Source organism: Pungitius pungitius, unplaced genomic scaffold, assembly GCF_949316345.1.
Source record: "Pungitius pungitius unplaced genomic scaffold, fPunPun2.1 scaffold_25, whole genome shotgun sequence".
Classification (NCBI taxonomy): Eukaryota; Metazoa; Chordata; class Actinopteri; order Perciformes; family Gasterosteidae; genus Pungitius; species Pungitius pungitius.
Window position 1 is genome coordinate 561,080 of NW_026909837.1, and position 26,115 is coordinate 587,194.

The 26,115-nt window shown below is 47.2% G+C and overlaps 51 non-coding genes across 51 annotated transcripts; all 51 read right to left on the bottom strand.

Annotated features, from left to right (window-relative positions):
* Positions 1-264: 264 nt before the first annotated feature.
* On the bottom strand, positions 265-337 carry trnav-cac (transfer RNA valine (anticodon CAC)). Its single transcript has one exon. It is a non-coding gene; the product is annotated as a tRNA-Val (tRNA).
* A 784-nt stretch (positions 338-1,121) lies between these two features.
* On the bottom strand, positions 1,122-1,194 carry trnav-cac (transfer RNA valine (anticodon CAC)). Its single transcript has one exon. It is a non-coding gene; the product is annotated as a tRNA-Val (tRNA).
* Positions 1,195-1,698: 504 nt separating this feature from the next.
* trnav-cac (transfer RNA valine (anticodon CAC)) lies at positions 1,699-1,771 on the bottom strand. Its single transcript has one exon. It is a non-coding gene; the product is annotated as a tRNA-Val (tRNA).
* A 504-nt stretch (positions 1,772-2,275) lies between these two features.
* trnav-cac (transfer RNA valine (anticodon CAC)) lies at positions 2,276-2,348 on the bottom strand. Its single transcript has one exon. It is a non-coding gene; the product is annotated as a tRNA-Val (tRNA).
* A 207-nt stretch (positions 2,349-2,555) lies between these two features.
* Positions 2,556-2,628, bottom strand: trnav-cac (transfer RNA valine (anticodon CAC)). Its single transcript has one exon. It is a non-coding gene; the product is annotated as a tRNA-Val (tRNA).
* A 504-nt stretch (positions 2,629-3,132) lies between these two features.
* Positions 3,133-3,205, bottom strand: trnav-cac (transfer RNA valine (anticodon CAC)). The gene has a single exon. It is a non-coding gene; the product is annotated as a tRNA-Val (tRNA).
* Positions 3,206-3,989: 784 nt separating this feature from the next.
* Positions 3,990-4,062, bottom strand: trnav-cac (transfer RNA valine (anticodon CAC)). Its single transcript has one exon. It is a non-coding gene; the product is annotated as a tRNA-Val (tRNA).
* Positions 4,063-4,846: 784 nt separating this feature from the next.
* Positions 4,847-4,919, bottom strand: trnav-cac (transfer RNA valine (anticodon CAC)). The gene has a single exon. It is a non-coding gene; the product is annotated as a tRNA-Val (tRNA).
* A 504-nt stretch (positions 4,920-5,423) lies between these two features.
* On the bottom strand, positions 5,424-5,496 carry trnav-cac (transfer RNA valine (anticodon CAC)). Its single transcript has one exon. It is a non-coding gene; the product is annotated as a tRNA-Val (tRNA).
* A 504-nt stretch (positions 5,497-6,000) lies between these two features.
* On the bottom strand, positions 6,001-6,073 carry trnav-cac (transfer RNA valine (anticodon CAC)). Its single transcript has one exon. It is a non-coding gene; the product is annotated as a tRNA-Val (tRNA).
* Positions 6,074-6,857: 784 nt separating this feature from the next.
* trnav-cac (transfer RNA valine (anticodon CAC)) lies at positions 6,858-6,930 on the bottom strand. Its single transcript has one exon. It is a non-coding gene; the product is annotated as a tRNA-Val (tRNA).
* A 504-nt stretch (positions 6,931-7,434) lies between these two features.
* trnav-cac (transfer RNA valine (anticodon CAC)) lies at positions 7,435-7,507 on the bottom strand. Its single transcript has one exon. It is a non-coding gene; the product is annotated as a tRNA-Val (tRNA).
* Positions 7,508-8,011: 504 nt separating this feature from the next.
* Positions 8,012-8,084, bottom strand: trnav-cac (transfer RNA valine (anticodon CAC)). Its single transcript has one exon. It is a non-coding gene; the product is annotated as a tRNA-Val (tRNA).
* Positions 8,085-8,291: 207 nt separating this feature from the next.
* trnav-cac (transfer RNA valine (anticodon CAC)) lies at positions 8,292-8,364 on the bottom strand. Its single transcript has one exon. It is a non-coding gene; the product is annotated as a tRNA-Val (tRNA).
* Positions 8,365-9,445: 1,081 nt separating this feature from the next.
* Positions 9,446-9,518, bottom strand: trnav-cac (transfer RNA valine (anticodon CAC)). The gene has a single exon. It is a non-coding gene; the product is annotated as a tRNA-Val (tRNA).
* Positions 9,519-10,022: 504 nt separating this feature from the next.
* trnav-cac (transfer RNA valine (anticodon CAC)) lies at positions 10,023-10,095 on the bottom strand. The gene has a single exon. It is a non-coding gene; the product is annotated as a tRNA-Val (tRNA).
* Positions 10,096-10,302: 207 nt separating this feature from the next.
* On the bottom strand, positions 10,303-10,375 carry trnav-cac (transfer RNA valine (anticodon CAC)). The gene has a single exon. It is a non-coding gene; the product is annotated as a tRNA-Val (tRNA).
* A 207-nt stretch (positions 10,376-10,582) lies between these two features.
* Positions 10,583-10,655, bottom strand: trnav-cac (transfer RNA valine (anticodon CAC)). Its single transcript has one exon. It is a non-coding gene; the product is annotated as a tRNA-Val (tRNA).
* A 504-nt stretch (positions 10,656-11,159) lies between these two features.
* trnav-cac (transfer RNA valine (anticodon CAC)) lies at positions 11,160-11,232 on the bottom strand. Its single transcript has one exon. It is a non-coding gene; the product is annotated as a tRNA-Val (tRNA).
* Positions 11,233-11,439: 207 nt separating this feature from the next.
* On the bottom strand, positions 11,440-11,512 carry trnav-cac (transfer RNA valine (anticodon CAC)). The gene has a single exon. It is a non-coding gene; the product is annotated as a tRNA-Val (tRNA).
* Positions 11,513-11,719: 207 nt separating this feature from the next.
* On the bottom strand, positions 11,720-11,792 carry trnav-cac (transfer RNA valine (anticodon CAC)). Its single transcript has one exon. It is a non-coding gene; the product is annotated as a tRNA-Val (tRNA).
* A 504-nt stretch (positions 11,793-12,296) lies between these two features.
* Positions 12,297-12,369, bottom strand: trnav-cac (transfer RNA valine (anticodon CAC)). Its single transcript has one exon. It is a non-coding gene; the product is annotated as a tRNA-Val (tRNA).
* A 504-nt stretch (positions 12,370-12,873) lies between these two features.
* Positions 12,874-12,946, bottom strand: trnav-cac (transfer RNA valine (anticodon CAC)). Its single transcript has one exon. It is a non-coding gene; the product is annotated as a tRNA-Val (tRNA).
* Positions 12,947-13,153: 207 nt separating this feature from the next.
* Positions 13,154-13,226, bottom strand: trnav-cac (transfer RNA valine (anticodon CAC)). The gene has a single exon. It is a non-coding gene; the product is annotated as a tRNA-Val (tRNA).
* A 784-nt stretch (positions 13,227-14,010) lies between these two features.
* trnav-cac (transfer RNA valine (anticodon CAC)) lies at positions 14,011-14,083 on the bottom strand. The gene has a single exon. It is a non-coding gene; the product is annotated as a tRNA-Val (tRNA).
* A 504-nt stretch (positions 14,084-14,587) lies between these two features.
* trnav-cac (transfer RNA valine (anticodon CAC)) lies at positions 14,588-14,660 on the bottom strand. The gene has a single exon. It is a non-coding gene; the product is annotated as a tRNA-Val (tRNA).
* A 504-nt stretch (positions 14,661-15,164) lies between these two features.
* Positions 15,165-15,237, bottom strand: trnav-cac (transfer RNA valine (anticodon CAC)). The gene has a single exon. It is a non-coding gene; the product is annotated as a tRNA-Val (tRNA).
* A 504-nt stretch (positions 15,238-15,741) lies between these two features.
* On the bottom strand, positions 15,742-15,814 carry trnav-cac (transfer RNA valine (anticodon CAC)). The gene has a single exon. It is a non-coding gene; the product is annotated as a tRNA-Val (tRNA).
* A 504-nt stretch (positions 15,815-16,318) lies between these two features.
* On the bottom strand, positions 16,319-16,391 carry trnav-cac (transfer RNA valine (anticodon CAC)). The gene has a single exon. It is a non-coding gene; the product is annotated as a tRNA-Val (tRNA).
* A 207-nt stretch (positions 16,392-16,598) lies between these two features.
* trnav-cac (transfer RNA valine (anticodon CAC)) lies at positions 16,599-16,671 on the bottom strand. Its single transcript has one exon. It is a non-coding gene; the product is annotated as a tRNA-Val (tRNA).
* Positions 16,672-16,878: 207 nt separating this feature from the next.
* Positions 16,879-16,951, bottom strand: trnav-cac (transfer RNA valine (anticodon CAC)). The gene has a single exon. It is a non-coding gene; the product is annotated as a tRNA-Val (tRNA).
* A 207-nt stretch (positions 16,952-17,158) lies between these two features.
* On the bottom strand, positions 17,159-17,231 carry trnav-cac (transfer RNA valine (anticodon CAC)). Its single transcript has one exon. It is a non-coding gene; the product is annotated as a tRNA-Val (tRNA).
* Positions 17,232-17,438: 207 nt separating this feature from the next.
* Positions 17,439-17,511, bottom strand: trnav-cac (transfer RNA valine (anticodon CAC)). Its single transcript has one exon. It is a non-coding gene; the product is annotated as a tRNA-Val (tRNA).
* Positions 17,512-17,997: 486 nt separating this feature from the next.
* Positions 17,998-18,070, bottom strand: trnav-cac (transfer RNA valine (anticodon CAC)). The gene has a single exon. It is a non-coding gene; the product is annotated as a tRNA-Val (tRNA).
* Positions 18,071-18,277: 207 nt separating this feature from the next.
* On the bottom strand, positions 18,278-18,350 carry trnav-cac (transfer RNA valine (anticodon CAC)). Its single transcript has one exon. It is a non-coding gene; the product is annotated as a tRNA-Val (tRNA).
* A 207-nt stretch (positions 18,351-18,557) lies between these two features.
* trnav-cac (transfer RNA valine (anticodon CAC)) lies at positions 18,558-18,630 on the bottom strand. The gene has a single exon. It is a non-coding gene; the product is annotated as a tRNA-Val (tRNA).
* A 504-nt stretch (positions 18,631-19,134) lies between these two features.
* On the bottom strand, positions 19,135-19,207 carry trnav-cac (transfer RNA valine (anticodon CAC)). The gene has a single exon. It is a non-coding gene; the product is annotated as a tRNA-Val (tRNA).
* A 504-nt stretch (positions 19,208-19,711) lies between these two features.
* Positions 19,712-19,784, bottom strand: trnav-cac (transfer RNA valine (anticodon CAC)). The gene has a single exon. It is a non-coding gene; the product is annotated as a tRNA-Val (tRNA).
* Positions 19,785-19,991: 207 nt separating this feature from the next.
* trnav-cac (transfer RNA valine (anticodon CAC)) lies at positions 19,992-20,064 on the bottom strand. The gene has a single exon. It is a non-coding gene; the product is annotated as a tRNA-Val (tRNA).
* Positions 20,065-20,271: 207 nt separating this feature from the next.
* trnav-cac (transfer RNA valine (anticodon CAC)) lies at positions 20,272-20,344 on the bottom strand. The gene has a single exon. It is a non-coding gene; the product is annotated as a tRNA-Val (tRNA).
* Positions 20,345-20,848: 504 nt separating this feature from the next.
* On the bottom strand, positions 20,849-20,921 carry trnav-cac (transfer RNA valine (anticodon CAC)). Its single transcript has one exon. It is a non-coding gene; the product is annotated as a tRNA-Val (tRNA).
* Positions 20,922-21,425: 504 nt separating this feature from the next.
* Positions 21,426-21,498, bottom strand: trnav-cac (transfer RNA valine (anticodon CAC)). The gene has a single exon. It is a non-coding gene; the product is annotated as a tRNA-Val (tRNA).
* A 504-nt stretch (positions 21,499-22,002) lies between these two features.
* Positions 22,003-22,075, bottom strand: trnav-cac (transfer RNA valine (anticodon CAC)). The gene has a single exon. It is a non-coding gene; the product is annotated as a tRNA-Val (tRNA).
* Positions 22,076-22,579: 504 nt separating this feature from the next.
* On the bottom strand, positions 22,580-22,652 carry trnav-cac (transfer RNA valine (anticodon CAC)). Its single transcript has one exon. It is a non-coding gene; the product is annotated as a tRNA-Val (tRNA).
* A 207-nt stretch (positions 22,653-22,859) lies between these two features.
* Positions 22,860-22,932, bottom strand: trnav-cac (transfer RNA valine (anticodon CAC)). The gene has a single exon. It is a non-coding gene; the product is annotated as a tRNA-Val (tRNA).
* Positions 22,933-23,139: 207 nt separating this feature from the next.
* trnav-cac (transfer RNA valine (anticodon CAC)) lies at positions 23,140-23,212 on the bottom strand. The gene has a single exon. It is a non-coding gene; the product is annotated as a tRNA-Val (tRNA).
* Positions 23,213-23,699: 487 nt separating this feature from the next.
* Positions 23,700-23,772, bottom strand: trnav-cac (transfer RNA valine (anticodon CAC)). Its single transcript has one exon. It is a non-coding gene; the product is annotated as a tRNA-Val (tRNA).
* A 486-nt stretch (positions 23,773-24,258) lies between these two features.
* On the bottom strand, positions 24,259-24,331 carry trnav-cac (transfer RNA valine (anticodon CAC)). Its single transcript has one exon. It is a non-coding gene; the product is annotated as a tRNA-Val (tRNA).
* Positions 24,332-24,835: 504 nt separating this feature from the next.
* On the bottom strand, positions 24,836-24,908 carry trnav-cac (transfer RNA valine (anticodon CAC)). Its single transcript has one exon. It is a non-coding gene; the product is annotated as a tRNA-Val (tRNA).
* A 504-nt stretch (positions 24,909-25,412) lies between these two features.
* Positions 25,413-25,485, bottom strand: trnav-cac (transfer RNA valine (anticodon CAC)). Its single transcript has one exon. It is a non-coding gene; the product is annotated as a tRNA-Val (tRNA).
* Positions 25,486-25,989: 504 nt separating this feature from the next.
* trnav-cac (transfer RNA valine (anticodon CAC)) lies at positions 25,990-26,062 on the bottom strand. Its single transcript has one exon. It is a non-coding gene; the product is annotated as a tRNA-Val (tRNA).
* Between the last annotated feature and the right edge of the window lie 53 nt (positions 26,063-26,115).

The following is a 26,115-nucleotide window of genomic DNA, read 5'->3' on the forward strand; positions in this document are numbered from 1 at the left end:
GCATACCTCCTCTTAACCCCGGCCAGATACCTGCCAATTAAATATACTGAAGGAGTCCTCGTTAGTATAGTGGACAGTATCTCTGCTTGTCACGCAGAAGACCAGGGTTCGATTCCCTGACGGGGAGTTTCTTGTTAATAAGCCACGAATAAATCTGTTGGCTTCATCAGAGAGTTGAATTTTGCAGAAACTAGACGAGTGGTCTTTAATGACCAATCGAGAGAAGATATTCCGCTGCAGAGTAAACCAAAAAAAAGACGATATTGTTTCCGCCCAGTTTCGAACTGGGGACCTTTCGCGTGTGAGGCGAACGTGATGACCACTACACCACGGAAACGGCGGCTTGTTTGGCATTGGGCATATGGCCCTCTGCTCTTTGCAGATGATCTTGGTCTGACGGCTTCATCAGGATTTGACTTTGATCACAATGAAAGAGTTTGAAGACATTTGTAAAGAGGTTGGGATGGAAGTCAGCTCCTACATACATGTACGAGACCGTGGTTCTCAGCCAAGGAGTGGAGAAATTCTCAACGTTGGCCCGGAGTGATGTTCATCCCCAATAATACAGAATTATAGTGCATCCCTCCTCTTAACCCCGGCCAGATACCTGCCAATTAAATATACTGAAGGAGTCCTCGTTAGTATAGTGGACAGTATCTCTGCTTGTCACGCAGAAGACCAGGGTTCGATTCCCTGACGGGGAGTTTCTTGTTAATAAGCCACGAATAAATCTGTTGGCTTCATCAGAGAGTTGAATTTTGCAGAAACTAGACGAGTGGTCTTTAATGACCAATCGAGAGAAGATATTCCGCTGCAGAGTAAACCAAAAAAAAAACGATATTGTTTCTGCCCAGTTTCGAACTGGGGACCTTTCGCGTGTGAGGCGAACGTGATGACCACTACACCACGGAAACGGTGGCTTGTTTGGCATTGGGCATATGGCCCTCTGCTCTTTGCAGATGATCTTGGTCTGACGGCTTCATCAGGAGTTGACTTTGATCACAATGAAAGAGTTTGAAGACATTTGTAAAGAGGTTGGGATGGAAGTCAGCTCCTACATACATGTACAAGGGCGTGGTTCTCAGCCAAGGAGTGGAGAAAAGCTCAACGTCAGCCTGGAGTGTTTCCGCCCAGTTTCGAACTGGGGACCTTTCGCGTGTGAGGCGAACGTGATGACCACTACACCACGGAAACGGCGGCTTGTTTGGCATTGGGCATATGGCCCTCTGCTCTTTGCAGATGATCTTGGTCTGACGGCTTCATCAGGAGTTGACTTTGATCACAATGAAAGAGTTTGAAGACATTTGTAAAGAGGTTGGGATGGAAGTCAGCTCCTACATACATGTACGAGACCGTGGTTCTCAGCCAAGGAGTGGAGAAATTCTCAACGTTGGCCCGGAGTGATGTTCATCCCCAATAATACAGAATTATAGTGCATACCTCCTCTTAACCCCGGCCAGATACCTGCCAATTAAATATACTGAAGGAGTCCTCGTTAGTATAGTGGACAGTATCTCTGCTTGTCACGCAAAAGACCAGGGTTCGATTCCCTGACGGGGAATTTCTTGTTAATAAGCCACGAATAAATCTGTTGGCTTCATCAGAGAGTTGAATTTTGCAGAAACTAGACGAGTGGTCTTTAATGACCAATCGAGAGAAGATATTCCGCTGCAGAGTAAACCAAAAAAAAGACGATATTGTTTCCGCCCAGTTTCGAACTGGGGACCTTTCGCGTGTGAGGCGAACGTGATGACCACTACACCACGGAAACGGCGGCTTGTTTGGCATTGGGCATATGGCCCTCTGCTCTTTGCAGATGATCTTGGTCTGACGGCTTCATCAGGATTTGACTTTGATCACAATGAAAGAGTTTGAAGACATTTGTAAAGATGTTGGGATGGAAGTCAGCTCCTACATACATGTACGAGACCGTGGTTCTCAGCCAAGGAGTGGAGAAATTCTCAACGTTGGCCCGGAGTGATGTTCATCCCCAATAATACAGAATTATAGTGCATACCTCCTCTTAACCCCGGCCAGATACCTGCCAATTAAATATACTGAAGGAGTCCTCGTTAGTATAGTGGACAGTATCTCTGCTTGTCACGCAGAAGACCAGGGTTCGATTCCCTGACGGGGAGTTTCTTGTTAATAAGCCACGAATAAATCTGTTGGCTTCATCAGAGAGTTAAATTTTGCAGAAACTAGACGAGTGGTCTTTAATGACCAATCGAGAGAAGATATTCCGCTGCAGAGTAAACCAAAAAAAAAACGATATTGTTTCCGCCCAGTTTCGAACTGGGGACCTTTCGCGTGTGAGGCGAACGTGATGACCACTACACCACGGAAACGGCGGCTTGTTTGGCATTGGGCATATGGCCCTCTGCTCTTTGCAGATGATCTTGGTCTGACGGCTTCATCAGGAGTTGACTTTGATCACAATGAAAGAGTTTGAAGACATTTGTAAAGAGGTTGGGATGGAAGTCAGCTCCTACATACATGTACAAGGGCGTGGTTCTCAGCCAAGGAGTGGAGAAAAGCTCAACGTCAGCCTGGAGTGTTTCCGCCCAGTTTCGAACTGGGGACCTTTCGCGTGTGAGGCGAACGTGATGACCACTACACCACGGAAACGGCGGCTTGTTTGGCATTGGGCATATGGCCCTCTGCTCTTTGCAGATGATCTTGGTCTGACGGCTTCATCAGGATTTGACTTTGATCACAATGAAAGAGTTTGAAGACATTTGTAAAGAGGTTGGGATGGAAGTCAGCTCCTACATACATGTACGAGACCGTGGTTCTCAGCCAAGGAGTGGAGAAATTCTCAACGTTGGCCCGGAGTGATGTTCATCCCCAATAATACAGAATTATAGTGCATACCTCCTCTTAACCCCGGCCAGATACCTGCCAATTAAATATACTGAAGGAGTCCTCGTTAGTATAGTGGACAGTATCTCTGCTTGTCACGCAAAAGACCAGGGTTCGATTCCCTGACGGGGAGTTTCTTGTTAATAAGCCACGAATAAATCTGTTGGCTTCATCAGAGAGTTGAATTTTGCAGAAACTAGACGAGTGGTCTTTAATGACCAATCGAGAGAAGATATTCCGCTGCAGAGTAAACCAAAAAAAAGACGATATTGTTTCCGCCCAGTTTCGAACTGGGGACCTTTCGCGTGTGAGGCGAACGTGATGACCACTACACCACGGAAACGGCGGCTTGTTTGGCATTGGGCATATGGCCCTCTGCTCTTTGCAGATGATCTTGGTCTGACGGCTTCATCAGGATTTGACTTTGATCACAATGAAAGAGTTTGAAGACATTTGTAAAGAGGTTGGGATGGAAGTCAGCTCCTACATACATGTACGAGACCGTGGTTCTCAGCCAAGGAGTGGAGAAATTCTCAACGTTGGCCCGGAGTGATGTTCATCCCCAATAATACAGAATTATAGTGCATACCTCCTCTTAACCCCGGCCAGATACCTGCCAATTAAATATACTGAAGGAGTCCTCGTTAGTATAGTGGACAGTATCTCTGCTTGTCACGCAGAAGACCAGGGTTCGATTCCCTGACGGGGAGTTTCTTGTTAATAAGCCACGAATAAATCTGTTGGCTTCATCAGAGAGTTGAATTTTGCAGAAACTAGACGAGTGGTCTTTAATGACCAATCGAGAGAAGATATTCCGCTGCAGAGTAAACCAAAAAAAAAACGATATTGTTTCTGCCCAGTTTCGAACTGGGGACCTTTCGCGTGTGAGGCGAACGTGATGACCACTACACCACGGAAACGGTGGCTTGTTTGGCATTGGGCATATGGCCCTCTGCTCTTTGCAGATGATCTTGGTCTGACGGCTTCATCAGGAGTTGACTTTGATCACAATGAAAGAGTTTGAAGACATTTGTAAAGAGGTTGGGATGGAAGTCAGCTCCTACATACATGTACAAGGGCGTGGTTCTCAGCCAAGGAGTGGAGAAAAGCTCAACGTCAGCCTGGAGTGTTTCCGCCCAGTTTCGAACTGGGGACCTTTCGCGTGTGAGGCGAACGTGATGACCACTACACCACGGAAACGGCGGCTTGTTTGGCATTGGGCATATGGCCCTCTGCTCTTTGCAGATGATCTTGGTCTGACGGCTTCATCAGGAGTTGACTTTGATCACAATGAAAGAGTTTGAAGACATTTGTAAAGAGGTTGGGATGGAAGTCAGCTCCTACATACATGTACGAGACCGTGGTTCTCAGCCAAGGAGTGGAGAAATTCTCAACGTTGGCCCGGAGTGATGTTCATCCCCAATAATACAGAATTATAGTGCATACCTCCTCTTAACCCCGGCCAGATACCTGCCAATTAAATATACTGAAGGAGTCCTCGTTAGTATAGTGGACAGTATCTCTGCTTGTCACGCAAAAGACCAGGGTTCGATTCCCTGACGGGGAATTTCTTGTTAATAAGCCACGAATAAATCTGTTGGCTTCATCAGAGAGTTGAATTTTGCAGAAACTAGACGAGTGGTCTTTAATGACCAATCGAGAGAAGATATTCCGCTGCAGAGTAAACCAAAAAAAAGACGATATTGTTTCCGCCCAGTTTCGAACTGGGGGCCTTCCGCGTGTGAGGCGAACGTGATGACCACTACACCACGGAAACGGCGGCTTGTTTGGCATTGGGCATATGGCCCTCTGCTCTTTGCAGATGATCTTGGTCTGACGGCTTCATCAGGATTTGACTTTGATCACAATGAAAGAGTTTGAAGACATTTGTAAAGAGGTTGGGATGGAAGTCAGCTCCTACATACATGTACAAGGGCGTGGTTCTCAGCCAAGGAGTGGAGAAAAGCTCAACGTCAGCCTGGAGTGTTTCCGCCCAGTTTCGAACTGGGGACCTTTCGCGTGTGAGGCGAACGTGATGACCACTACACCACGGAAACGGCGGCTTGTTTAGCATTGTGCATATGGCCCTCTGCTCTTTGCAGATGATCTTGGTCTGACGGCTTCATCAGGAGTTGACTTTGATCACAATGAAAGAGTTTGAAGACATTTGTAAAGAGGTTGGGATGGAAGTCAGCTCCTACATACATGTACGAGACCGTGGTTCTCAGCCAAGGAGTGGAGAAATTCTCAACGTTGGCCCGGAGTGATGTTCATCCCCAATAATACAGAATTATAGTGCATACCTCCTCTTAACCCCGGCCAGATACTTGCCAATTAAATATACTCAAGGAGTCCTCGTTAGTATAGTGGACAGTATCTCTGCTTGTCACGCAGAAGACCAGGGTTCGATTCCCTGACGGGGAGTTTCTTGTTAATAAGCCACGAATAAATCTGTTGGCTTCATCAGAGAGTTGAATTTTGCAGAAACTAGACGAGTGGTCTTTAATGACCAATCGAGAGAAGATATTCCGCTGCAGAGTAAACCAAAAAAAAGACGATATTGTTTCCGCCCAGTTTCGAACTGGGGACCTTTCGCGTGTGAGGCGAACGTGATGACCACTACACCACGGAAACGGCGGCTTGTTTGGCATTGGGCATATCGCCCTCTGCTCTTTGCAGATGATCTTGGTCTGACGGCTTCATCAGGATTTGACTTTGATCACAATGAAAGAGTTTGAAGACATTTGTAAAGAGGTTGGGATGGAAGTCAGCTCCTACATACATGTACGAGACCGTGGTTCTCAGCCAAGGAGTGGAGAAATTCTCAACGTTGGCCCGGAGTGATGTTCATCCCCAATAATACAGAATTATAGTGCATACCTCCTCTTAACCCCGGCCAGATACCTGCCAATTAAATATACTCAAGGAGTCCTCGTTAGTATAGTGGACAGTATCTCTGCTTGTCACGCAAAAGACCAGGGTTCGATTCCCTGACGGGGAGTTTCTTGTTAATAAGCCACGAATAAATCTGTTGGCTTCATCAGAGAGTTGAATTTTGCAGAAACTAGACGAGTGGTCTTTAATGACCAATCGAGAGAAGATATTCCGCTGCAGAGTAAACCAAAAAAAAGACGATATTGTTTCCGCCCAGTTTCGAACTGGGGACCTTTCGCGTGTGAGGCGAACGTGATGACCACTACACCACGGAAACGGCGGCTTGTTTGGCATTGGGCATATGGCCCTCTGCTCTTTGCAGATGATCTTGGTCTGACGGCTTCATCAGGATTTGACTTTGATCACAATGAAAGAGTTTGAAGACATTTGTAAAGAGGTTGGGATGGAAGTCAGCTCCTACATACATGTACGAGACCGTGGTTCTCAGCCAAGGAGTGGAGAAATTCTCAACGTTGGCCCGGAGTGATGTTCATCCCCAATAATACAGAATTATAGTGCATACCTCCTCTTAACCCCGGCCAGATACCTGCCAATTAAATATACTGAAGGAGTCCTCGTTAGTATAGTGGACAGTATCTCTGCTTGTCACGCAGAAGACCAGGGTTCGATTCCCTGACGGGGAGTTTCTTGTTAATAAGCCACGAATAAATCTGTTGGCTTCATCAGAGAGTTGAATTTTGCAGAAACTAGACGAGTGGTCTTTAATGACCAATCGAGAGAAGATATTCCGCTGCAGAGTAAACCAAAAAAAAAACGATATTGTTTCTGCCCAGTTTCGAACTGGGGACCTTTCGCGTGTGAGGCGAACGTGATGACCACTACACCACGGAAACGGTGGCTTGTTTGGCATTGGGCATATGGCCCTCTGCTCTTTGCAGATGATCTTGGTCTGACGGCTTCATCAGGAGTTGACTTTGATCACAATGAAAGAGTTTGAAGACATTTGTAAAGAGGTTGGGATGGAAGTCAGCTCCTACATACATGTACAAGGGCGTGGTTCTCAGCCAAGGAGTGGAGAAAAGCTCAACGTCAGCCTGGAGTGTTTCCGCCCAGTTTCGAACTGGGGACCTTTCGCGTGTGAGGCGAACGTGATGACCACTACACCACGGAAACGGCGGCTTGTTTGGCATTGGGCATATGGCCCTCTGCTCTTTGCAGATGATCTTGGTCTGACGGCTTCATCAGGAGTTGACTTTGATCACAATGAAAGAGTTTGAAGACATTTGTAAAGAGGTTGGGATGGAAGTCAGCTCCTACATACATGTACGAGACCGTGGTTCTCAGCCAAGGAGTGGAGAAATTCTCAACGTTGGCCCGGAGTGATGTTCATCCCCAATAATACAGAATTATAGTGCATACCTCCTCTTAACCCCGGCCAGATACCTGCCAATTAAATATACTGAAGGAGTCCTCGTTAGTATAGTGGACAGTATCTCTGCTTGTCACGCAAAAGACCAGGGTTCGATTCCCTGACGGGGAATTTCTTGTTAATAAGCCACGAATAAATCTGTTGGCTTCATCAGAGAGTTGAATTTTGCAGAAACTAGACGAGTGGTCTTTAATGACCAATCGAGAGAAGATATTCCGCTGCAGAGTAAACCAAAAAAAAGACGATATTGTTTCCGCCCAGTTTCGAACTGGGGACCTTTCGCGTGTGAGGCGAACGTGATGACCACTACACCACGGAAACGGCGGCTTGTTTGGCATTGGGCATATGGCCCTCTGCTCTTTGCAGATGATCTTGGTCTGACGGCTTCATCAGGATTTGACTTTGATCACAATGAAAGAGTTTGAAGACATTTGTAAAGATGTTGGGATGGAAGTCAGCTCCTACATACATGTACGAGACCGTGGTTCTCAGCCAAGGAGTGGAGAAATTCTCAACGTTGGCCCGGAGTGATGTTCATCCCCAATAATACAGAATTATAGTGCATACCTCCTCTTAACCCCGGCCAGATACCTGCCAATTAAATATACTGAAGGAGTCCTCGTTAGTATAGTGGACAGTATCTCTGCTTGTCACGCAGAAGACCAGGGTTCGATTCCCTGACGGGGAGTTTCTTGTTAATAAGCCACGAATAAATCTGTTGGCTTCATCAGAGAGTTAAATTTTGCAGAAACTAGACGAGTGGTCTTTAATGACCAATCGAGAGAAGATATTCCGCTGCAGAGTAAACCAAAAAAAAAACGATATTGTTTCCGCCCAGTTTCGAACTGGGGACCTTTCGCGTGTGAGGCGAACGTGATGACCACTACACCACGGAAACGGCGGCTTGTTTGGCATTGGGCATATGGCCCTCTGCTCTTTGCAGATGATCTTGGTCTGACGGCTTCATCAGGAGTTGACTTTGATCACAATGAAAGAGTTTGAAGACATTTGTAAAGAGGTTGGGATGGAAGTCAGCTCCTACATACATGTACAAGGGCGTGGTTCTCAGCCAAGGAGTGGAGAAAAGCTCAACGTCAGCCTGGAGTGTTTCCGCCCAGTTTCGAACTGGGGACCTTTCGCGTGTGAGGCGAACGTGATGACCACTACACCACGGAAACGGCGGCTTGTTTTGCATTGGGCATATGGCCCTCTGCTCTTTGCAGATGATCTTGGTCTGACGGCTTCATCAGGAGTTGACTTTGATCACAATGAAAGAGTTTGAAGACATTTGTAAAGAGGTTGGGATGGAAGTCAGCTCCTACATACATGTACTAGGGCGTGATTCTCAGCCAAGGAGTGGAGTAATTCTCAACGTTGGCCAGGAGTGATGTTCATCCCCAATAATACAGAATTATAGTGCATACCTCCTCTTAACCCCGGCCAGATACCTGCCAATTAAATATACTCAAGGAGTCCTCGTTAGTATAGTGGACAGTATCTCTGCTTGTCACGCAGAACACCAGGGTTCGATTCCCTGACGGGGAGTTTCTTGTTAATAAGCCACGAATAAATCTGTTGGCTTCATCAGAGAGTTGAATTTTGCAGAAACTAGACGAGTGGTCTTTAATGACCAATCGAGAGAAGATATTCCGCTGCAGAGTAAACCAAAAAAAAGACGATATTGTTTCCGCCCAGTTTCGAACTGGGGACCTTTCGCGTGTGAGGGGAACGTGATGACCACTACACCACGGAAACGGCGGCTTGTTTGGCATTGGGCATATGGCCCTCTGCTCTTTGCAGATGATCTTGGTCTGACGGCTTCATCAGGATTTGACTTTGATCACAATGAAAGAGTTTGAAGACATTTGTAAAGAGGTTGGGATGGAAGTCAGCTCCTACATACATGTACGAGACCGTGGTTCTCAGCCAAGGAGTGGAGAAATTCTCAACGTTGGCCCGGAGTGATGTTCATCCCCAATAATACAGAATTATAGTGCATACCTCCTCTTAACCCCGGCCAGATACCTGCCAATTAAATATACTGAAGGAGTCCTCGTTAGTATAGTGGACAGTATCTCTGCTTGTCACGCAGAAGACCAGGGTTCGATTCCCTGACGGGGAGTTTCTTGTTAATAAGCCACGAATAAATCTGTTGGCTTCATCAGAGAGTTGAATTTTGCAGAAACTAGACGAGTGGTCTTTAATGACCAATCGAGAGAAGATATTCCGCTGCAGAGTAAACCAAAAAAAAAACGATATTGTTTCCGCCCAGTTTCGAACTGGGGACCTTTCGCGTGTGAGGCGAACGTGATGACCACTACACCACGGAAACGTTGGCTTGTTTGGCATTGGGCATATGGCCCTCTGCTCTTTGCAGATGATCTTGGTCTGACGGCTTCATCAGGAGTTGACTTTGATCACAATGAAAGAGTTTGAAGACATTTGTAAAGAGGTTGGGATGGAAGTCAGCTCCTACATACATGTACGAGACCGTGGTTCTCAGCCAAGGAGTGGAGAAATTCTCAACGTTGGCCCGGAGTGATGTTCATCCCCAATAATACAGAATTATAGTGCATACCTCCTCTTAACCCCGGCCAGATACCTGCCAATTAAATATACTGAAGGAGTCCTCGTTAGTATAGTGGACAGTATCTCTGCTTGTCACGCAGAAGACCAGGGTTCGATTCCCTGACGGGGAGTTTCTTGTTAATAAGCCACGAATAAATCTGTTGGCTTCATCAGAGAGTTGAATTTTGCAGAAACTAGACGAGTGGTCTTTAATGACCAATCGAGAGAAGATATTCCGCTGCAGAGTAAACCAAAAAAAAAACGATATTGTTTCCGCCCAGTTTCGAACTGGGGACCTTTCGCGTGTGAGGCGAACGTGATGACCACTACACCACGGAAACGTTGGCTTGTTTGGCATTGGGCATATGGCCCTCTGCTCTTTGCAGATGATCTTGGTCTGACGGCTTCATCAGGAGTTGACTTTGATCACAATGAAAGAGTTTGAAGACATTTGTAAAGAGGTTGGGATGGAAGTCAGCTCCTACATACATGTACAAGGGCGTGGTTCTCAGCCAAGGAGTGGAGAAAAGCTCAACGTCAGCCTGGAGTGTTTCCGCCCAGTTTCGAACTGGGGACCTTTCGCGTGTGAGGCGAACGTGATGACCACTACACCACGGAAACGGCGGCTTGTTTGGCATTGGGCATATGGCCCTCTGCTCTTTGCAGATGATCTTGGTCTGACGGCTTCATCAGGAGTTGACTTTGATCACAATGAAAGAGTTTGAAGACATTTGTAAAGAGGTTGGGATGGAAGTCAGCTCCTACATACATGTACAAGGGCGTGGTTCTCAGCCAAGGAGTGGAGAAAAGCTCAACGTCAGCCTGGAGTGTTTCCGCCCAGTTTCGAACTGGGGACCTTTCGCGTGTGAGGCGAACGTGATGACCACTACACCACGGAAACGGCGGCTTGTTTGGCATTGGGCATATGGCCCTCTGCTCTTTGCAGATGATCTTGGTCTGACGGCTTCATCAGGAGTTGACTTTGATCACAATGAAAGAGTTTGAAGACATTTGTAAAGAGGTTGGGATGGAAGTCAGCTCCTACATACATGTACGAGACCGTGGTTCTCAGCCAAGGAGTGGAGAAATTCTCAACGTTGGCCCGGAGTGATGTTCATCCCCAATAATACAGAATTATAGTGCATACCTCCTCTTAACCCCGGCCAGATACCTGCCAATTAAATATACTGAAGGAGTCCTCGTTAGTATAGTGGACAGTATCTCTGCTTGTCACGCAGAAGACCAGGGTTCGATTCCCTGACGGGGAGTTTCTTGTTAATGAGCCACGAATAAATCTGTTGGCTTCATCAGAGAGTTGAATTTTGCAGAAACTAGACGAGTGGTCTTTAATGACCAATCGAGAGAAGATATTCCGCTGCAGAGTAAACCAAAAAAAAAACGATATTGTTTCCGCCCAGTTTCGAACTGGGGACCTTTCGCGTGTGAGGCGAACGTGATGACCACTACACCACGGAAACGGCGGCTTGTTTGGCATTGGGCATATGGCCCTCTGCTCTTTGCAGATGATCTTGGTCTGACGGCTTCATCAGGAGTTGACTTTGATCACAATGAAAGAGTTTGAAGACATTTGTAAAGAGGTTGGGATGGAAGTCAGCTCCTACATACATGTACAAGGGCATGGTTCTCAGCCAAGGAGTGGAGAAAAGCTCAACGTCAGCCTGGAGTGTTTCCGCCCAGTTTCGAACTGGGGACCTTTCGCGTGTGAGGCGAACGTGATGACCACTACACCACGGAAACGGCGGCTTGTTTGGCATTGGGCATATGGCCCTCTGCTCTTTGCAGATGATCTTGGTCTGACGGCTTCATCAGGAGTTGACTTTGATCACAATGAAAGAGTTTGAAGACATTTGTAAAGAGGTTGGGTTGGAAGTCAGCTCCTACATACATGTACAAGGGCGTGGTTCTCAGCCAAGGAGTGGAGAAAAGCTCAACGTCAGCCTGGAGTGTTTCCGCCCAGTTTCGAACTGGGGACCTTTCGCGTGTGAGGCGAACGTGATGACCACTACACCACGGAAACGGCGGCTTGTTTGGCATTGGGCATATGGCCCTCTGCTCTTTGCAGATGATCTTGGTCTGACGGCTTCATCAGGAGTTGACTTTGATCACAATGAAAGAGTTTGAAGACATTTGTAAAGAGGTTGGGATGGAAGTCAGCTCCTACATACATGTACGAGACCGTGGTTCTCAGCCAAGGAGTGGAGAAATTCTCAACGTTGGCCCGGAGTGATGTTCATCCCCAATAATACAGAATTATAGTGCATACCTCCTCTTAACCCCGGCCAGATACTTGCCAATTAAATATACTCAAGGAGTCCTCGTTAGTATAGTGGACAGTATCTCTGCTTGTCACGCAGAAGACCAGGGTTCGATTCCCTGACGGGGAGTTTCTTGTTAATAAGCCACGCATAAATCTGTTGGCTTCATCAGAGAGTTGAATTTTGCAGAAACTAGACGAGTGGTCTTTAATGACCAATCGAGAGAAGATATTCCGCTGCAGAGTAAACCAAAAAAAAGACGATATTGTTTCCGCCCAGTTTCGAACTGGGGACCTTTCGCGTGTGAGGCGAACGTGATGACCACTACACCACGGAAACGGCGGCTTGTTTGGCATTGGGCATATGGCCCTCTGCTCTTTGCAGATGATCTTGGTCTGACGGCTTCATCAGGATTTGACTTTGATCACAATGAAAGAGTTTGAAGACATTTGTAAAGAGGTTGGGATGGAAGTCAGCTCCTACATACATGTACGAGACCGTGGTTCTCAGCCAAGGAGTGGAGAAATTCTCAACGTTGGCCCGGAGTGATGTTCATCCCCAATAATACAGAATTATAGTGCATACCTCCTCTTAACCCCGGCCAGATACCTGCCAATTAAATATACTGAAGGAGTCCTCGTTAGTATAGTGGACAGTATCTCTGCTTGTCACGCAGAAGACCAGGGTTCGATTCCCTGACGGGGAGTTTCTTGTTAATAAGCCACGAATAAATCCGTTGGCTTCATCAGAGAGTTGAATTTTGCAGAAACTAGACGAGTGGTCTTTAATGACCAATCGAGAGAAGATATTCCGCTGCAGAGTAAACCAAAAAAAAAACGATATTGTTTCCGCCCAGTTTCGAACTGGGGACCTTTCGCGTGTGAGGCGAACGTGATGACCACTACACCACGGAAACGGCGGCTTGTTTGGCATTGGGCATATGGCCCTCTGCTCTTTGCAGATGATCTTGGTCTGACGGCTTCATCAGGAGTTGACTTTGATCACAATGAAAGAGTTTGAAGACATTTGTAAAGAGGTTGGGATGGAAGTCAGCTCCTACATACATGTACGAGACCGTGGTTCTCAGCCAAGGAGTGGAGAAAAGCTCAACGTCAGCCTGGAGTGTTTCCGCCCAGTTTCGAACTGGGGACCTTTCGCGTGTGAGGCGAACGTGATGACCACTACACCACGGAAACGGCGGCTTGTTTGGCATTGGGCATATGGCCCTCTGCTCTTTGCAGATGATCTTGGTCTGACGGCTTCATCAGGAGTTGACTTTGATCACAATGAAAGAGTTTGAAGACATTTGTAAAGAGGTTGGGATGGAAGTCAGCTCCTACATACATGTACAAGGGCGTGGTTCTCAGCCAAGGAGTGGAGAAAAGCTCAACGTCAGCCTGGAGTGTTTCCGCCCAGTTTCGAACTGGGGACCTTTCGCGTGTGAGGCAAACGTGATGACCACTACACCACGGAAACGGCGGCTTGTTTGGCATTGGGCATATGGCCCTCTGCTCTTTGCAGATGATCTTGGTCTGACGGCTTCATCAGGAGTTGACTTTGATCACAATGAAAGAGTTTGAAGACATTTGTAAAGAGGTTGGGATGGAAGTCAGCTCCTACATACATGTACGAGACCGTGGTTCTCAGCCAAGGAGTGGAGAAATTCTCAACGTTGGCCCGGAGTGATGTTTATCCCCAATAATACAGAATTATAGTGCATACCTCCTCTTAACCCCGGCCAGATACCTGCCAATTAAATATACTGAAGGAGTCCTCGTTAGTATAGTGGACAGTATCTCTGCTTGTCACGCAGAAGACCAGGGTTCGATTCCCTGACGGGGAGTTTCTTGTTAATAAGCCACGAATAAATCTGTTGGCTTCATCAGAGAGTTGAATTTTGCAGAAACTAGACGAGTGGTCTTTAATGACCAATCGAGAGAAGATATTCCGCTGCAGAGTAAACCAAAAAAAAAACGATATTGTTTCCGCCCAGTTTCGAACTGGGGACCTTTCGCGTGTGAGGCGAACGTGATGACCACTACACCACGGAAACGGCGGCTTGTTTGGCAATGGGCATATGGCCCTCTGCTCTTTGCAGATGATCTTGGTCTGACGGCTTCATCAGGAGTTGACTTTGATCACAATGAAAGAGTTTGAAGACATTTGTAAAGAGGTTGGGATGGAAGTCAGCTCCTACATACATGTACGAGACCGTGGTTCTCAGCCAAGGAGTGGAGAAATTCTCAACGTTGGCCCGGAGTGATGTTCATCCCCAATAATACAGAATTATAGTGCATACCTCCTCTTAACCCCGGCCAGATACCTGCCAATTAAATATACTGAAGGAGTCCTCGTTAGTATAGTGGACAGTATCTCTGCTTGTCACGCAGAAGACCAGGGTTCGATTCCCTGACGGGGAGTTTCTTGTTAATAAGCCACGAATAAATCTGTTGGCTTCATCAGAGAGTTGAATTTTGCAGAAACTAGACGAGTGGTCTTTAATGACCAATCGAGAGAAGATATTCCGCTGCAGAGTAAACCAAAAAATAACCGATATTGTTTCCGCCCAGTTTCGAACTGGGGACCTTTCGCGTGTGAGGCGAACGTGATGACCACTACACCACGGAAACGGCGGCTTGTTTGGCATTGGGCATATGGCCCTCTGCTCTTTGCAGATGATCTTGGTCTGACGGCTTCATCAGGAGTTGACTTTGATCACAATGAAAGAGTTTGAAGACATTTGTAAAGAGGTTGGGATGGAAGTCAGCTCCTACATACATGTACGAGACCGTGGTTCTCAGCCAAGGAGTGGAGAAATTCTCAACGTTGGCCCGGAGTGATGTTCATCCCCAATAATACAGAATTATAGTGCATACCTCCTCTTAACCCCGGCCAGATACCTGCCAATTAAATATACTCAAGGAGTCCTCGTTAGTATAGTGGACAGTATCTCTGCTTGTCACGCAGAAGACCAGGGTTCGATTCCCTGACGGGGAGTTTCTTGTTAATAAGCCACGAATAAATCTGTTGGCTTCATCAGAGAGTTGAATTTTGCAGAAACTAGACGAGTGGTCTTTAATGACCAATCGAGAGAAGATATTCCGCTGCAGAGTAAACCAAAAAATAACCGATATTGTTTCCGCCCAGTTTCGAACTGGGGACCTTTCGCGTGTGAGGCGAACGTGATGACCACTACACCACGGAAACGGCGGCTTGTTTGGCATTGGGCATATGGCCCTCTGCTCTTTGCAGATGATCTTGGTCTGACGGCTTCATCAGGAGTTGACTTTGATCACAATGAAAGAGTTTGAAGACATTTGTAAAGAGGTTGGGATGGAAGTCAGCTCCTACATACATGTACGAGACCGTGGTTCTCAGCCAAGGAGTGGAGAAATTCTCAACGTTGGCCCGGAGTGATGTTCATCCCCAATAATACAGAATTATAGTGCATACCTCCTCTTAACCCCGGCCAGATACCTGCCAATTAAATATACTCAAGGAGTCCTCGTTAGTATAGTGGACAGTATCTCTGCTTGTCACGCAGAAGACCAGGGTTCGATTCCCTGACGGGGAGTTTCTTGTTAATAAGCCACGCATAAATCTGTTGGCTTCATCAGAGAGTTGAATTTTGCAGAAACTAGACGAGTGGTCTTTAATGACCAATCGAGAGAAGATATTCCGCTGCAGAGTAAACCAAAAAAAAGACGATATTGTTTCCGCCCAGTTTCGAACTGGGGACCTTTCGCGTGTGAGGCGAACGTGATGACCACTACACCACGGAAACGGCGGCTTGTTTGGCATTGGGCATATGGCCCTCTGCTCTTTGCAGATGATCTTGGTCTGACGGCTTCATCAGGATTTGACTTTGATCACAATGAAAGAGTTTGAAGACATTTGTAAAGAGGTTGGGATGGAAGTCAGCTCCTACATACATGTACGAGACCGTGGTTCTCAGCCAAGGAGTGGAGAAATTCTCAACGTTGGCCCGGAGTGATGTTCATCCCCAATAATACAGAATTATAGTGCATACCTCCTCTTAACCCCGGCCAGATACCTGCCAATTAAATATACTGAAGGAGTCCTCGTTAGTATAGTGGACAGTATCTCTGCTTGTCACGCAGAAGACCAGGGTTCGATTCCCTGACGGGGAGTTTCTTGTTAATAAGCCACGAATAAATCTGTTGGCTTCATCAGAGAGTTGAATTTTGCAGAAACTAGACGAGTGGTCTTTAATGACCAATCGAGAGAAGATATTCCGCTGCAGAGTAAACCAAAAAAAAAACGATATTGTTTCCGCCCAGTTTCGAACTGGGGACCTTTCGCGTGTGAGGCGAACGTGATGACCACTACACCACGGAAACGGCGGCTTGTTTGGCATTGGGCATATGGCCCTCTGCTCTTTGCAGATGATCTTGGTCTGACGGCTTCATCAAGAGTTGACTTTGATCACAATGAAAGAGTTTGAAGACATTTGTAAAGAGGTTGGGATGGAAGTCAGCTCCTACATACATGTACGAGACCGTGGTTCTCAGCCAAGGAGTGGAGAAAAGCTCAACGTCAGCCTGGAGTGTTTCCGCCCAGTTTCGAACTGGGGACCTTTCGCGTGTGAGGCGAACGTGATGACCACTACACCACGGAAACGGCGGCTTGTTTGGCATTGGGCATATGGCCCTCTGCTCTTTGCAGATGATCTTGGTCTGACGGCTTCATCAGGAGTTGACTTTGATCACAATGAAAGAGTTTGAAGACATTTGTAAAGAGGTTGGGATGGAAGTCAGCTCCTACATACATGTACAAGGGCGTGGTTCTCAGCCAAGGAGTGGAGAAAAGCTCAACGTCAGCCTGGAGTGTTTCCGCCCAGTTTCGAACTGGGGACCTTTCGCGTGTGAGGCGAACGTGATGACCACTACACCACGGAAACGGCGGCTTGTTTGGCATTGGGCATATGGCCCTCTGCTCTTTGCAGATGATCTTGGTCTGACGGCTTCATCAGGATTTGACTTTGATCACAATGAAAGAGTTTGAAGACATTTGTAAAGAGGTTGGGATGGAAGTCAGCTCCTACATACATGTACAAGGGCGTGGTTCTCAGCCAAGGAGTGGAGAAAAGCTCAACGTCAGCCTGGAGTGTTTCCGCCCAGTTTCGAACTGGGGACCTTTCGCGTGTGAGGCGAACGTGATGACCACTACACCACGGAAACGGCGGCTTGTTTGGCATTGGGCATATGGCCCTCTGCTCTTTGCAGATGATCTTGGTCTGACGGCTTCATCAGGAGTTGACTTTGATCACAATGAAAGAGTTTGAAGACATTTGTAAAGAGGTTGGGATGGAAGTCAGCTCCTACATACATGTACAAGGGCGTGGTTCTCAGCCAAGGAGTGGAGAAAAGCTCAACGTCAGCCTGGAGTGTTTCCGCCCAGTTTCGAACTGGGGACCTTTCGCGTGTGAGGCGAACGTGATGACCACTACACCACGGAAACGGCGGCTTGTTTGGCATTGGGCATATGGCCCTCTGCTCTTTGCAGATGATCTTGGTCTGACGGCTTCATCAGGAGTTGACTTTGATCACAATGAAAGAGTTTGAAGACATTTGTAAAGAGGTTGGGATGGAAGTCAGCTCCTACATACATGTACAAGGGCGTGGTTCTCAGCCAAGGAGTGGAGAAAAGCTCAACGTCAGCCTGGAGTGTTTCGCCCAGTTTCGAACTGGGGACCTTTCGCGTGTGAGGCGAACGTGATGACCACTACACCACGGAAACGGCGGCTTGTTTGGCATTGGGCATATGACCCTCTGCTCTTTGCAGATGATCTTGGTCTGACGGCTTCATCAGGAGTTGACTTTGATCACAATGAAAGAGTTTGAAGACATTTGTAAAGAGGTTGGGATGGAAGTCAGCTCCTACATACATGTACAAGGGCGTGGTTCTCAGCCAAGGAGTGGAGAAAAGCTCAACGTCAGCCTGGAGTGTTTCCGCCCAGTTTCGAACTGGGGACCTTTCGCGTGTGAGGCGAACGTGATGACCACTACACCACGGAAACGGCGGCTTGTTTAGCTTTAGGCATATGGCCCTCTGCTCTTTGCAGATGATCTTGGTCTGACGGCTTCATCAGGAGTTGACTTTGATCACAATGAAAGAGTTTGAAGACATTTGTAAAGAGGTTGGGATGGAAGTCAGCTCCTACATACATGTACGAGACCGTGGTTCTCAGCCAAGGAGTGGAGAAAAGCTCAACGTCAGCCTGGAGTGTTTCCGCCCAGTTTCGAACTGGGGACCTTTCGCGTGTGAGGCGAACGTGATGACCACTACACCACGGAAACGGCGGCTTGTTTGGCATTGGGCATATGGCCCTCTGCTCTTTGCAGATGATCTTGGTCTGACGGCTTCATCAGGAGTTGACTTTGATCACAATGAAAGAGTTTGAAGACATTTGTAAAGAGGTTGGGATGGAAGTCAGCTCCTACATACATGTACAAGGGCGTGGTTCTCAGCCAAGGAGTGGAGAAAAGCTCAACGTCAGCCTGGAGTGTTTCCGCCCAGTTTCGAACTGGGGACCTTTCGCGTGTGAGGCGAACGTGATGACCACTACACCACGGAAACGGCGGCTTGTTTGGCATTGGGCATATGGCCCTCTGCTCTTTGCAGATGATCTTGGTCTGACGGCTTCATCAGGAGTTGACTTTGATCACAATGAAAGAGTTTGAAGACATTTGTAAAGAGGTTGGGATGGAAGTCAGCTCCTACATACATGTACGAGACCGTGGTTCTCAGCCAAGGAGTGGAGAAATTCTCAACGTTGGCCCGGAGTGATGTTCATCCCCAATAATACAGAATTATAGTGCATACCTCCTCTTAACCCCGGCCAGATACCTGCCAATTAAATATACTCAAGGAGTCCTCGTTAGTATAGTGGACAGTATCTCTGCTTGTCACGCAGAAGACCAGGGTTCGATTCCCTGACGGGGAGTTTCTTGTTAATAAGCCACGCATAAATCTGTTGGCTTCATCAGAGAGTTGAATTTTGCAGAAACTAGACGAGAGGTCTTTAATGACCAATCGAGACAAGATATTCCGCTGCAGAGTAAACCAAAAAAAAGACGATATTGTTTCCGCCCAGTTTCGAACTGGGGACCTTTCGCGTGTGAGGCGAACGTGATGACCACTACACCACGGAAACGGCGGCTTGTTTGGCATTGGGCATATGGCCCTCTGCTCTTTGCAGATGATCTTGGTCTGACGGCTTCATCAGGATTTGACTTTGATCACAATGAAAGAGTTTGAAGACATTTGTAAAGAGGTTGGGATGGAAGTCAGCTCCTACATACATGTACGAGACCGTGGTTCTCAGCCAAGGAGTGGAGAAATTCTCAACGTTGGCCCGGAGTGATGTTCATCCCCAATAATACAGAATTATAGTGCATACCTCCTCTTAACCCCGGCCAGATACCTGCCAATTAAATATACTGAAGGAGTCCTCGTTAGTATAGTGGACAGTATCTCTGCTTGTCACGCAGAAGACCAGGGTTCGATTCCCTGACGGGGAGTTTCTTGTTAATAAGCCACGAATAAATCTGTTGGCTTCATCAGAGAGTTGAATTTTGCAGAAACTAGACGAGTGGTCTTTAATGACCAATCGAGAGAAGATATTCCGCTGCAGAGTAAACCAAAAAAAAAACGATATTGTTTCCGCCCAGTTTCGAACTGGGGACCTTTCGCGTGTGAGGCGAACGTGATGACCACTACACCACGGAAACGGCGGCTTGTTTGGCATTGGGCATATGGCCCTCTGCTCTTTGCAGATGATCTTGGTCTGACGGCTTCATCAAGAGTTGACTTTGATCACAATGAAAGAGTTTGAAGACATTTGTAAAGAGGTTGGGATGGAAGTCAGCTCCTACATACATGTACGAGACCGTGGTTCTCAGCCAAGGAGTGGAGAAAAGCTCAACGTCAGCCTGGAGTGTTTCCGCCCAGTTTCGAACTGGGGACCTTTCGCGTGTGAGGCGAACGTGATGACCACTACACCACGGAAACGGCGGCTTGTTTGGCATTGGGCATATGGCCCTCTGCTCTTTGCAGATGATCTTGGTCTGACGGCTTCATCAGGAGTTGACTTTGATCACAATGAAAGAGTTTGAAGACATTTGTAAAGAGGTTGGGATGGAAGTCAGCTCCTACATACATGTACAAGGGCGTGGTTCTCAGCCAAGGAGTGGAGAAAAGCTCAACGTCAGCCTGGAGTGTTTCCGCCCAGTTTCGAACTGGGGACCTTTCGCGTGTGAGGCGAACGTGATGACCACTACACCACGGAAACGGCGGCTTGTTTGGCATTGGGCATATGGCCCTCTGCTCTTTGCAGATGATCTTGGTCTGACGGCTTCATCAGGAGTTGACTTTGATCACAATGAAAGAGTTTGAAGACATTTGTAAAGAGGTTGGGATGGAAGTCAGCTCCTACATACATGTACGAGACCGTGGTTCTCAGCCAAGGAGTGGAGAAATTCTCAACGTTGGCCCGGAGTGATGTTTATCCCCAATAATACAGAATTATAGTGCATACCTCCTCTTAACCCCGGCCAGATACCTGCCAATTAAATATACTGAAGGAGTCCTCGTTAGTATAGTGGACAGTATCTCTGCTTGTCACGCAGAAGACCAGGGTTCGATTCCCTGACGGGGAGTTTCTTGTTAATAAGCCACGAATAAATCTGTTGGCTTCATCAGAGAGTTGAATTTTGCAGAAACTAGACGAGTGGTCTTTAATGACCAATCGAGAGAAGATATTCCGCTGCAGAGTAAACCAAAAAAAAGACGATATTGTTTCCGCCCAGTTTCGAACTGGGGACCTTTCGCGTGTGAGGCGAACGTGATGACCACTACACCACGGAAACGGCGGCTTGTTTGGCATTGGGCATATGGCCCTCTGCTCTTTGCAGATGATCTTGGTCTGACGGCTTCATCAGGAGTTGACTTTGATCACAATGAAAGAGTTTGAAGACATTTGTAAAGAGGTTGGGATGGAAGTCAGCTCCTACATACATGTACGAGACCGTGGTTCTCAGCCAAGGAGTGGAGAAATTCTCAACGTTGGCCCGGAGTGATGTTTATCCCCAATAATACAGAATTATAGTGCATACCTCCTCTTAACCCCGGCCAGATACCTGCCAATTAAATATACTGAAGGAGTCCTCGTTAGTATAGTGGACAGTATCTCTGCTTGTCACGCAGAAGACCAGGGTTCGATTCCCTGACGGGGAGTTTCTTGTTAATAAGCCACGAATAAATCTGTTGGCTTCATCAGAGAGTTGAATTTTGCAGAAACTAGACGAGTGGTCTTTAATGACCAATCGAGAGAAGATATTCCGCTGCAGAGTAAACCAAAAAAAAAACGATATTGTTTCCGCCCAGTTTCGAACTGGGGACCTTTCGCGTGTGAGGCGAACGTGATGACCACTACACCACGGAAACGGCGGCTTGTTTGGCAATGGGCATATGGCCCTCTGCTCTTTGCAGATGATCTTGGTCTGACGGCTTCATCAGGAGTTGACTTTGATCACAATGAAAGAGTTTGAAGACATTTGTAAATAGGTTGGGATGGAAGTCAGCTCCTACATACATGTACGAGACCGTGGTTCTCAGCCAAGGAGTGGAGAAATTCTCAACGTTGGCCCGGAGTGATGTTCATCCCCAATAATACAGAATTATAGTGCATACCTCCTCTTAACCCCGGCCAGATACCTGCCAATTAAATATACTCAAGGAGTCCTCGTTAGTATAGTGGACAGTATCTCTGCTTGTCACGCAGAAGACCAGGGTTCGATTCCCTGACGGGGAGTTTCTTGTTAATAAGCCACGCATAAATCTGTTGGCTTCATCAGAGAGTTGAATTTTGCAGAAACTAGACGAGTGGTCTTTAATGACCAATCGAGAGAAGATATTCCGCTGCAGAGTAAACCAAAAAAAAGACGATATTGTTTCCGCCCAGTTTCGAACTGGGGACCTTTCGCGTGTGAGGCGAACGTGATGACCACTACACCACGGAAACGGCGGCTTGTTTGGCATTGGGCATATGGCCCTCTGCTCTTTGCAGATGATCTTGGTCTGACGGCTTCATCAGGATTTGACTTTGATCACAATGAAAGAGTTTGAAGACATTTGTAAAGAGGTTGGGATGGAAGTCAGCTCCTACATACATGTACGAGACCGTGGTTCTCAGCCAAGGAGTGGAGAAATTCTCAACGTTGGCCCGGAGTGATGTTCATCCCCAATAATACAGAATTATAGTGCATACCTCCTCTTAACCCCGGCCAGATACCTGCCAATTAAATATACTGAAGGAGTCCTCGTTAGTATAGTGGACAGTATCTCTGCTTGTCACGCAGAAGACCAGGGTTCGATTCCCTGACGGGGAGTTTCTTGTTAATAAGCCACGAATAAATCTGTTGGCTTCATCAGAGAGTTGAATTTTGCAGAAACTAGACGAGTGGTCTTTAATGACCAATCGAGAGAAGATATTCCGCTGCAGAGTAAACCAAAAAAAAAACGATATTGTTTCCGCCCAGTTTCGAACTGGGGACCTTTCGCGTGTGAGGCGAACGTGATGACCACTACACCACGGAAACGGCGGCTTGTTTGGCATTGGGCATATGGCCCTCTGCTCTTTGCAGATGATCTTGGTCTGACGGCTTCATCAAGAGTTGACTTTGATCACAATGAAAGAGTTTGAAGACATTTGTAAAGAGGTTGGGATGGAAGTCAGCTCCTACATACATGTACGAGACCGTGGTTCTCAGCCAAGGAGTGGAGAAAAGCTCAACGTCAGCCTGGAGTGTTTCCGCCCAGTTTCGAACTGGGGACCTTTCGCGTGTGAGGCGAACGTGATGACCACTACACCACGGAAACGGCGGCTTGTTTGGCATTGGGCATATGGCCCTCTGCTCTTTGCAGATGATCTTGGTCTGACGGCTTCATCAGGAGTTGACTTTGATCACAATGAAAGAGTTTGAAGACATTTGTAAAGAGGTTGGGATGGAAGTCAGCTCCTACATACATGTACAAGGGCGTGGTTCTCAGCCAAGGAGTGGAGAAAAGCTCATCGTCAGCCTGGAGTGTTTCCGCCCAGTTTCGAACTGGGGACCTTTCGCGTGTGAGGCGAACGTGATGACCACTACACCACGGAAACGGCGGCTTGTTTGGCATTGGGCATATGGCCCTCTGCTCTTTGCAGATGATCTTGGTCTGACGGCTTCATCAGGATTTGACTTTGATCACAATGAAAGAGTTTGAAGACATTTGTAAAGAGGTTGGGATGGAAGTCAGCTCCTACATACATGTACAAGGGCGTGGTTCTCAGCCAAGGAGTGGAGAAAAGCTCAACGTCAGCCTGGAGTGTTTCCGCCCAGTTTCGAACTGGGGACCTTTCGCGTGTGAGGCGAACGTGATGACCACTTCACCACGGAAACGGCGGCTTGTTTGGCATTGGGCATATGGCCCTCTGCTCTTTGCAGATGATCTTGGTCTGACGGCTTCATCAGGAGTTGACTTTGATCACAATGAAAGAGTTTGAAGACATTTGTAAAGAGGTTGGGATGGAAGTCAGCTCCTACATACATGTACAAGGGCGTGGTTCTCAGCCAAGGAGTGGAGAAAAGCTCAACGTCAGCCTGGAGTGTTTCCGCCCAGTTTCGAACTGGGGACCTTTCGCGTGTGAGGCGAACGTGATGACCACTACACCACGGAAACGGCGGCTTGTTTGGCATTGGGCATATGGCCCTCTGCTCTTTGCAGATGATCTTGGTCTGACGGCTTCATCAGGAGTTGACTTTGATCACAATGAAAGAGTTTGAAGACATTTGTAAAGAGGTTGGGATGGAAGTCAGCTCCTACATACATGTACAAGGGCGTGGTTCTCAGCCAAGGAGTGGAGAAAAGCTCAACGTCAGCCTGGAGTGTTTCGCCCAGTTTCGAACTGGGGACCTTTCGCGTGTGAGGCGAACGTGATGACCACTACACCACGGAAACGGCGGCTTGTTTGGCATTGGGCATATGACCCTCTGCTCTTTGCAGATGATCTTGGTCTGACGGCTTCATCAGGAGTTGACTTTGATCACAATGAAAGAGTTTGAAGACATTTGTAAAGAGGTTGGGATGGAAGTCAGCTCCTACATACATGTACAAGGGCGTGGTTCTCAGCCAAGGAGTGGAGAAAAGCTCAACGTCAGCCTGGAGTGTTTCCGCCCAGTTTCGAACTGGGGACCTTTCGCGTGTGAGGCGAACGTGATGACCACTACACCACGGAAACGGCGGCTTGTTTAGCTTTAGGCATATGGCCCTCTGCTCTTTGCAGATGATCTTGGTCTGACGGCTTCATCAGGAGTTGACTTTGATCACAATGAAAGAGTTTGAAGACATTTGTAAAGAGGTTGGGATGGAAGTCAGCTCCTACATACATGTACGAGACCGTGGTTCTCAGCCAAGGAGTGGAGAAATTCTCAACGTTGGCCCGGAGTGATGTTCATCCCCAATAATACAGAATTATAGTGCATACCTCCTCTTAACCCCGGCCAGATACCTGCCAATTAAATATACTGAAGGAGTCCTCGTTAGTATAGTGGACAGTATCTCTGCTTGTCACGCAGAAGACCAGGGTTCGATTCCCTGACGGGGAGTTTCTTGTTAATAAGCCACGAATAAATCTGTTGGCTTCATCAGAGAGTTGAATTTTGCAGAAACTAGACGAGTGGTCTTTAATGACCAATCGAGAGAAGATATTCCGCTGCAGAGTAAACCAAAAAATAACCGATATTGTTTCCGCCCAGTTTCGAACTGGGGACCTTTCGCGTGTGAGGCGAACGTGATGACCACTACACCACGGAAACGGCGGCTTGTTTGGCATTGGGCATATGGCCCTCTGCTCTTTGCAGATGATCTTGGTCTGACGGCTTCATCAGGAGTTGACTTTGATCACAATGAAAGAGTTTGAAGACATTTGTAAAGAGGTTGGGATGGAAGTCAGCTCCTACATACATGTACGAGACCGTGGTTCTCAGCCAAGGAGTGGAGAAATTCTCAACGTTGGCCCGGAGTGATGTTCATCCCCAATAATACAGAATTATAGTGCATACCTCCTCTTAACCCCGGCCAGATACCTGCCAATTAAATATACTCAAGGAGTCCTCGTTAGTATAGTGGACAGTATCTCTGCTTGTCACGCAGAAGACCAGGGTTCGATTCCCTGACGGGGAGTTTCTTGTTAATAAGCCACGCATAAATCTGTTGGCTTCATCAGAGAGTTGAATTTTGCAGAAACTAGACGAGAGGTCTTTAATGACCAATCGAGAGAAGATATTCCGCTGCAGAGTAAACCAAAAAAAAGACGATATTGTTTCCGCCCAGTTTCGAACTGGGGACCTTTCGCGTGTGAGGCGAACGTGATGACCACTACACCACGGAAACGGCGGCTTGTTTGGCATTGGGCATATGGCCCTCTGCTCTTTGCAGATGATCTTGGTCTGACGGCTTCATCAGGATTTGACTTTGATCACAATGAAAGAGTTTGAAGACATTTGTAAAGAGGTTGGGATGGAAGTCAGCTCCTACATACATGTACGAGACCGTGGTTCTCAGCCAAGGAGTGGAGAAATTCTCAACGTTGGCCCGGAGTGATGTTCATCCCCAATAATACAGAATTATAGTGCATACCTCCTCTTAACCCCGGCCAGATACCTGCCAATTAAATATACTGAAGGAGTCCTCGTTAGTATAGTGGACAGTATCTCTGCTTGTCACGCAGAAGACCAGGGTTCGATTCCCTGACGGGGAGTTTCTTGTTAATAAGCCACGAATAAATCTGTTGGCTTCATCAGAGAGTTGAATTTTGCAGAAACTAGACGAGTGGTCTTTAATGACCAATCGAGAGAAGATATTCCGCTGCAGAGTAAACCAAAAAAAAAACGATATTGTTTCCGCCCAGTTTCGAACTGGGGACCTTTCGCGTGTGAGGCGAACGTGATGACCACTACACCACGGAAACGGCGGCTTGTTTGGCATTGGGCATATGGCCCTCTGCTCTTTGCAGATGATCTT